The 6899-nt window shown below is 57.4% G+C and overlaps 1 pseudogene; it reads left to right on the forward strand.

Annotated features, from left to right (window-relative positions):
- The first annotated feature begins 1675 nt into the window (after positions 1-1675).
- Positions 1676-6899, forward strand: LOC118256196 (protocadherin alpha-8-like; annotated as a pseudogene).

Below are 6899 nucleotides of genomic sequence, written 5' to 3' on the forward strand. Positions count from 1 at the left end.
GCACTGATCCTACAGGTTAGTGGATCGTACTCAGAGAAGATGTGTTGAAGCGAGCAATGCATGGCTTTTGCTATTTAACTGCAAATCATTATGTTGTATGGACGGAACGTAGCTGTGTAATGGCTGTAGATTTGAGCAACAGAGCACCGCTGCCTGCTCTTGTTCCTCTCCTGTTGCTTTCCATTCAGTGTGACAGGGCAGCAGACAGTCCATGAAAGGTTGCGTTGTAAAAGTAAGTGAAAGACTCACTGAGCTGTATGGAGGTCTTGGAGATGTTTGCAGTTGGAATCCCGTCCTCTGGTGTGCAGTGGTCATCAGAGAAATTTCGGGGGGACATGTCCTCTGAGTGCTAAGGGTCTGTACAAAGCAGAATGGAAGGCGGTGACGAAGAGGAAGAAGACGTCTTGCTTCAGAGCATTCTGAGCTAGATGGAAGAGTGTGCAGGCATTTGGAAAGATTTGATAAAGGAGGAAAAAAATGAAGAGGAGGAAGAAGAAAAGGAAAAGGAAAGAGGAGAGGAAGAGAAGCAGATGGATAGAAGGAGTGAATGAAAGAAAGGAAACATGAAGAAACGTACGATGAATGAAAGAAGTAAGAAAAAAGGAAAGAAGGAACTGAAAGGAATGAAAGAATAAAAGGAAAGAAGGACTGAAAGGATGAAAGAAATAAAAGGAAGAAGCACTGAAAGGATGAAACAAGAAACAGGAAGAGAGGTAGAGAACAAATGAAGAAAAAATCTAAGAGAAGAAAGAAAAGAAAAGAAGAAAGAAAGAAAGAAAGAAAGAAAGAAAGAAAAAAGAAAGAAGAAGAGAAAGAAAGAAGGAAGACATCGAGAAGAATGCAAGCAGCAAGAAGCAAGGAAGAAGCAAGCAAGAACCAAGCAAGAACAAGCAAGAAAAAGAATGGAAGAGAAACAAAGGAGAAAAGCGCCAGGGAAGGAGGGAAAGAAAGGAATGAAAGAAGTGAAAAGAAAATTTAGTAAAAGGAAATTTAGGAAAATTAGGAATATTTAGAAAATATAGGAAATTTAGGAAAAGAAGGAAATTTAGGAAATGGACGGGAAGGAAGCAGAGAGAAAAGATGGAAGGAGGAAAGAAGTGAAAGAAGAGAAGAATGAAAATAGACGTCCAGAAGAATGTAGGCAAGTAAGAAAGCAAGCAGGAAGCAGCAAGACAGAGAATGGAGGAGAAGGAAGGGAGAAGAGAGACGGGAAAGGAAGCAAGTGAGGAAGAGGAGCGTGTGTCGGCGTGGTGCGTGCAGGGCTGGAGCCGGTCGGTGTGCGGGGAGCGTCGTCTGGAGCGCAGCGCTGAGGGGCTGTTGCCCCCTCGTTAGCGCTGCTGTCTCGGCCCGTGCTGGGCTCGGTGTCGGCGCCGTCGCCGCGGTGGTCCCGCGAGTGCCGGGGGTGTCCCGCGAGGCGGGGGCGGTGTCGCTGCCGTGCTGGCGGCGGCGGGCGCGAGTGAGGCGGCGGAGCACACGGTGTCGCTGCAGGCTCAGGAACGGCGCGGGGAGCGGCGGAGGGCGGCTCCGCCCCGGGGCGGCGGGAAGGGCGGCTTGTGCGCGCGGGGGGAGCGGCGCGGGGCGGGCAGGAGAGCGGCGGCGGCGGCGGCGGCGGGGAGCCGTGCGGGGCGCGGGCGGCGGCGGCGGCGGCCATGTCGGTGGTGCGTGCGGGCCGTGGTGGCGGGTGCTGGTGCTGCAGGCGGCCTGGGCGCTGGGCGGCGGGCAGTGCGCTACTCGGTGCCGGAGGAAGCCAAGGGCGGCACGGTGGTGGGGCGGCTGGCGCAGTACCTGGGCCTGGAGGCGGGCGAGGCGGAGGCGCGGCGGCCTGCGGCTGGTGTCGCAGGGCCGGCGGGAGAGCGTGGAGGTGAGCGGGGCGAGCGGGGCGCTGGTGGTGAGCTCGCGGCTGGACCGGGAGGAGCTGTGCGGGAAGAGCGCGCCCTGCGCCCTGCGCCTGGAGGTGCTGCTGGAGCGGCCGCTGCGCGTCTTCCACGTGGAGGTGGAGGTCACCGACATCAACGACAATGCCCCGCTCTTCCCCCGCGCCACCAAAAACCTCAGCATCCCGGAATGAAATACGATGCGGGGTCCCGCTTTCCGCTGGAGGGCGCGTCGGATGCGGATATCGGAGCCAACGCGCAGCTCTCCTATAACCCTCAGCCCCAGCGAGCACTCGCTCTGGAATTACAAAAAGAGAATGAACGGAATATCATTCCTTATCTTGTATTAAAGAAATCTCTGGACCGCGAGTCTCTGCCGAGCACCGTCTGTTGCTGACGGCGAGTGACGGGGCAGGCCGTCGCTAACGGGCACGGTGAGCTGGTGGTGTCGGTGCTGGATGCGAACGACAACGCGCCCCAGTTCAACCAGTCGGTGTATAAAGTGCAGGTACTGGAGAGCGCAGATGAGGGGACACTGTTGGCGCGGGTGGTGCCACAGAACCCGACGAGGGAAGTACAGTGAAGTGACCTACAGCGCAAGCAACTTTATTCCCCTGAGTGGAAGAGATCTCATTCCGTTAATTGCGCAGACGGGCGAGATCCGACTCGTCGGTCCTCTGGACTTGAAGAAGTCAGTGTCTTGACTTTCGCATTGAGGCGAGAGACAAGGGGAACGCCCCCGTTATCAGGGCACTGACAGCGTGGAGCTGGAGGTGTTTGGACGTGAACGACAACGCGCCCGAGGTGTGGGTGACGTCGCTGTCGGTGCCGGTGGCCGAGGACGCGTCGTGGGGACGGTGGTGCGCTGCTGAGCGTGTCGGACCGGGACTCGGGGTCGAACGGGCGGGTGCGGTGCGCGGTGTGGCCGCCGTCCGCCGTTCGGGCTGGTGGCGACGTTCGCGGGCTCGTACGCGCTGGTGCTGCGGGAGGCCGCTGGACCGGGAGCGGGTGTCGGAGTACGAGGTGGAGGGGCGGGCGGAGGACGGGCCGGGGCGCCGCCGCTGCGCGCACAGCCGCGGGCTGCGGGTGCCGGTGTCCGGACGTGAACGACAACGCGCCGGCGTTCGCGCAGGCCGTGTACCACGGTGCTGGCGCGGTGAGAACAACGCGGTGCGGGCGCGGAGCTGGCGCGGCTGTGGGCGGGGGACCCGGACGAGGCGGGCAAACGGGCGCGTGAGCTACTCGGTGGCGGAGGGCGGCGCGGGCGCGGGGTCGGGTCGGGGTCGGGGTCGGTGGGGGTCGGGGTCGGGGTGGCGTTCCGGCGTCGAGCTACGTGTCGGTGGACGCGGAGAGCGGCGGCTGTGGGCGCTGCAGCCCCTGGACTACGAGGAGCTGCAGGTGCTGCAGTTCGAGGTGCGGGCGGTGGACGCGGGCGAGCCGCCGCTGTGCGGCAACGCCACGGTTTGCAGCTCTTCGTGGTGGACGAGAACGACAACGCGCCGGCGCTGCTCCCGCCGCCGGCGGCGGGCCGGGGCCCTGGGCTGCGGGCGAGGCGTCGGCGTCGGCTTGGCGCCGGGGTCGCTGTGGGCGTGGGCGGCGTGGGGGCGCCGGCGGGCAGGTGGTGGCGAAGATCCGCGCGGTGGACGCGGACTCGGGGCTACAACGCGTGGCTGCGCTACGAGCTGTGGGAGCCGCGGGGCAAGGGCCCGTTCCGCGTGGGGCTGTACAGCGGCGAGGTGAGCACGGCGCGGGCGCTGGAGGAGGCGGACGGCCCGCGGCAGCGGCTGCTGATCGTGGTGCGGGACCACGGGGAGGCCGTCGCGCTCGGCCACGGCCACGCTGAGCGTGTCGCTGGTGGAGGGCGCCGAGGCGGCGCTGGCGGCGGACGGGGGCGGTGTCGGCGGGGGCGGGGCTGCGGCCGGCGGCGGGCGCGGAGGGCGGCGCGGCGGCGGCGGCGGCGGCGGCGGCGGCGGCGGCGGCGACGAACGTGTGGCTGGTGGTGGCCATCTGCGCGGTGTCGAGCCTGTTCCTGCTGGCGGTGGTGCTGTACGGGGCGTCGCGCTGGGCGCCGCGGGCGGCCGTGCTGTCGGGGCCCGGTCCGGCGACGCTGGTGTGCGCCAGCGAGGTGGGCAGGCTGGTCGTACTCGCAGCGCCAGAGCCGGAGCCTGTGCGTGGCGGACGGCGCGGGCAAGAGCGACCTGATGGTTTTTCAGCCCCAACTGCCCGCCCGCCGCCCGGCCCCGCGCCGAAGGAGACGCCGCAGGAGCCGCCGCTCTCCTGGACACGGTCAGTGCCACTTGCCCTCCTCTCGACCCTTAATCTGCCCTCTTCCTCCCCCTCATCTTCTCCCTCTTCATTGCCCGTGTCCTCTCTCTTTAGTCTTTCCCTCTTCCTCTCCCTTACCTTCCCCGTCCCCGCTCCTAGCCATCCCCTCGGAAGCGGTTGTGGCAGGTGGGCGCCGTCCCCGGGCCGCAGCCGCTTGGTTGCTCGTCAGGTGCTCGAGCTGTGAGTGCTGACAGCTCTGTGGCCTGGGTCTGTGCCCCAGCGTGGGGCCTGTCAAGGGCTGGTGTACTTGGATCCCCCCTCCTGCTGCCAGGACAGGGCCCTTCTGGAAACCTCTCGTGCTGTACAGGGTCAGCTGTGAAATCTTCTCTCCGTGCGTAATGGTGGAAAGTCATTCTCATGTCTGATACCTATGGTTCCTTAATATTGGTGTCTTATTTCTTCTCACACAGTTACAAATGGTACACAGGGCCGGTGAGCACCGTTGGTGTCTGTTCAACTTGTTCTAGTTGTGGCCATGTATGCCTGTGCCTATTATTGTGCTGAGACAGTGTATTACTGTCTGTAATCAGCTGATGGTGACTTTTGCATCTTTGTCTTTGTATCTCGAAGATCTCCTCATCTCTTGCTTTGGGACATCTTATTGAAACCAGCTGTTCAGTATCTGAGTTTTTCTCACAGCGAATGAAATCAATGCCAAATTTCATTAGAGCTGTCACGGACGTGGCCTCTGCAAGTCCTGTTGGTCACTGGTTTGTAGCATTTCTGCTTGAGACTGTTGAAGGACTGCAAGCCAGGAAGAGTCTGTGGTGGTGACTGTCCATCAGGCACTGTTGAAAGCCCTTTAAGTAGCTGAATGACAAGCCTGCTATTGTCATTGTGCTCTGTTTTGTTTCTGTTCTTGTTGAGAACTTTGTGTGTTTTGATTGTCCTGTCAAGAAGAAATGACGAAGGTGACACTTGGGTCTTTGGGCTTTTCTGACTGTGGATTTGTATTCCTTGTCAGGGAAGTGGCATGTCACACAGAGCCCTGCTTAGAAGTTGTTACAAAGAGTCTGCCAGACATGGTGGATTTAGTTCCATTGGAATATTTTTCATTTTTTGTAGCTGTGATTGATGGGAAGGGTCTGTGAAAGCTGGAGTGATCCTTGGGTGGGAAGGGAAATCATGTAATCAGGTGGAGATGAATGTGGCCATGGCAGTGAATGGGACCTGGCCATTTCTTGATGTGAGCGATGAACTTGAAAAGGATCTGCATTGCATGCCATAACAGAAGAAGAAGAGATGCGTACTTGTGTTAAGAACACATGTCCCAGAATGGTGGATCATGGGTGTCTAAAGCAAAGCCTGAGGCAGAAACCGTCCCAGAGTGTTGCTGTGGAAGACCCTTTCCCAAGCTCCAAGAGACACGATTTGAAGGTCTTCCTTAACTTGAGACAATATGTGGTGTTGAAATGTGTGGATGTCGTTTGAGGCAAATTGCCTTTCATCAGCTGTGAATCCCTCTTTCTCCTCTGGGACGTGTTGAATGAGAAGGAAAAACTTCAGGCATTGCAGAGAAGTGGACCAGGAAGTGGGCGGGGTGATTTCCCTCGAAGCAGGGATGTGTTGTCCTTGTGTGGAGGCCTGGAGTTGCGTTAGATGAGATTGCAGAGGGCCTTGTCTTGTGCGGGTCAGAATATGTCAGAGGAAGGTATTTTGACTCCCTCCCTATCCTTCTGTTGCATGGATTCTGTGTAGCGTTGCAGTTGCTTGTGATCACCATGTCTCCGCTCTCTGCAAGCCATGCTTGTGTCCCCCATCTCTTTTTATGCTCTTTGAAAATATACCGACTTTTTCACTCTCTTTACCACCAGAAAGTAGTTTGTAAAAGGAAAGATGCATCTGAAACCATGTTATACTTTTTCCCTTTATGAGTATGCCAGTAGTGTTCTCTGCAGTACAGAGGTAGAAGAGCACAGCCAGAGGTCAGGGCAAGAAAGAAGCCGGTTTGATGCATGAGCCAAGGTGTTTTGTTTGAGGATGGCTTCAGAGGATCTGACTGTGCCAGTCGTATGCATTCTGCGGTGACTGGCGTCGGTTGTGTCCTTGGAGTGCTGGTAAATGTGGTGTGATTGTTTCTTGTGCCCAGCTCATGCTCATTACAGCTGGATGCAGTTGGTGGGGTGTGTGATGCTCATGACACAGCGATGTTGGAGTCTTCCTCCTTCTCACAGAGAGCTGGTAATGGAACATGATATTGCTTTGGTGTTTGTTCTAGTATTTTTTCTTGCATTGCATTGGTGTTTGTTTTATGGACTTCATGTGTGTAAGCACCTTTTGATGTATTTTTTTTAACTTTCGCATCTCTGTTTGCCCATATCCAAGAGCTCCTCAGCTCCTGGTTTAGAATTTCGTTCCTGGAGTTCCTATTTTCCAGGGTGCAGGATAGAATATGCGAGAGGACAACGAGGACAAGAGGCCTTACACACTGCGCTCATTGGCTCAGAATATCCAGAAATTCAGCTGTGATCCCTTTGTGAGCATGAGAGGCTACATATTATTTATGCCACCACATGTCTGTCTTGCTCTGTGTGTTTGGAGGCTTCACCTGGTGTTTTCCCTGTGTATCCCCTTCCTGCATGTAGAGGAAGTTCAAGTAATCTGAAAGCACAGCAGCATGGTTTATGTGGGAACCTGGGACCTGTGGAGGCATCCAAGCAAGTGACTGTTGACAGCAAGGCCATGTGTGAAGAAAGATGA

The sequence above is a fragment of the Cygnus atratus genome, unplaced genomic scaffold, assembly GCF_013377495.2.
Source record: "Cygnus atratus isolate AKBS03 ecotype Queensland, Australia unplaced genomic scaffold, CAtr_DNAZoo_HiC_assembly HiC_scaffold_165, whole genome shotgun sequence".
Classification (NCBI taxonomy): Eukaryota; Metazoa; Chordata; class Aves; order Anseriformes; family Anatidae; genus Cygnus; species Cygnus atratus.